Genomic DNA, 1607 nt, shown 5'->3' with positions numbered 1-1607 from the left:
AGCTCCCGATGCCTTCCTCTCCCATCCCCTTCCTCCTTGGCAACGAGTCCACTCTGCGCGTCTGCGAGTCTATTTCTGTTTCACAGGTAAGTTCGGTTCTGTCATATTTTAGAGTCCACAGATGAGTGATATCATATGATATTTGTCTTTCTCTTTCTGACTGACTTTGCTTAGTATGATACCCTCTAGCTGAATCCATGTTGCTGCAGATGGCATCATTTCATCCTTTTCATGGCTGAGTAGTATTCTATTGTATATGTGCACCACCTCTTCTTTATCCATTCATCTGTGGATGGGCATTGAGGTTGTTTCCCTGTCTTGGCTATTGTGAATAGTGCCGCATTGAACACAAGGGTGCAAGTGTCTGTTTGAAGGTAATATATCTTATTCTAAGCGCTAATAACACTTAAACACAATTTTAAAAAAAGGTCAGCACTCACGACATGAATAGTTTTGTGTCCTGACTTTTTCATGTACCATTTCACCATGAGCATTTTCCTGGTCATTAAGATGTTTTCTTGGGGAGGGACCACGTGGGGTCTGGCGGAGCTGAATTTCTGGCAGTCCTCCAGTTGGGGGCTAGGTTGGAAATATGGAGTTGCTGAAGGAAACTTTACCCAGCCTTGTGCCCCTGGCGGCCTGGGACTGGAATCTTCCCCTTAATGTGTCCACCTGTATGGAGCATCCATTGGAGGCTGTGAGGTACTGGTCAGATCAGGTGTTCCTGCTCCAGTTTGCAGCTTTAGTTTCCAGCTTGAGCAGCCAGCTGCTGGGCTGGCTCCCTCTGGCCATTTATGGACCTTTGTGCTGCCCCCAAGGAAGGTTTCTACTCCACTGGAATCCAGACAGAGGCCAGAGAGGCTGACCTCACTTGATACCATCAGAGCCAGAGGTATCCTAGTGGCTTCCAGCACAGGTGCTGTTGACCTGTGGGCACTGGCTGAAAATGAGACACTCGTTGGCAGCAAGTTCTACAAGTATGAGCCGATCACGTTGTGTCTACAGGGTCCCGGGCTGTGGCACAAAAGCTGTCAGAGGAAACAAAGACTTCTGCATCAAGATCCGGGACCTTGCTCAGCAGATGGTTCTGAATCCAGACCGAGCTCACTCTGGACGGGTCACCTGTATTGCTGCCTCTCCCCACAAGGACTCCATGTTTCTTTTCTTTTAACTATTTTTCATTTATTGGTAACTCACATCATTCTGAATAGCATTTGAAGCCTTGCTTCAAGCAGTGTTAGAAGCCAACACAGTAATAGTTGAGATTTATGATGTGCTCACTGTGGTTTAATTTTGGCCAAAGGTCAGTTTTGAGCTATTACAAAAAGAAAGCTCAAAGTAGTCATGATACTTGGTAACTTTTGTATTTCCCGTTAATCTAGCGAGGGAGTCCGTGTTCACGCAGTGAGGACAGCAGACTTTCACTGTGGGATCCCCCCGTCCCAAGCCAGCGTCACAGATCGGCTGCGGTGCCTCTGCCCACCTTCCTACCTCCCTGGCTTGGCATCCTCAGCAGACAGAAGTCTTTGTCTCTGGTGATGAGAAGCGATTGTTTCCCTTGTGGACACCAAGAGTGCAAGCCGTGTCCCCAACACAGCTGCACACTC

At 47.9% G+C, this 1607-nt stretch overlaps 1 pseudogene; it reads left to right on the top strand.

Moving 5' to 3' along the window:
* The first annotated feature begins 460 nt into the window (after positions 1-460).
* Positions 461-1171, top strand: LOC147377574 (methylosome protein WDR77 pseudogene; annotated as a pseudogene).
* The last annotated feature ends 436 nt before the right edge of the window (positions 1172-1607 follow it).

The sequence above is a fragment of the Bos grunniens genome, chromosome 2 (genome assembly GCF_055505025.1).
Source record: "Bos grunniens cultivar Pamir isolate PY7600 chromosome 2, Bosgru_T2T1.0, whole genome shotgun sequence".
Lineage (NCBI taxonomy): Eukaryota > Metazoa > Chordata > Mammalia > Artiodactyla > Bovidae > Bos > Bos grunniens.
This window is presented reverse-complemented; position numbering and strand designations above follow the sequence as displayed.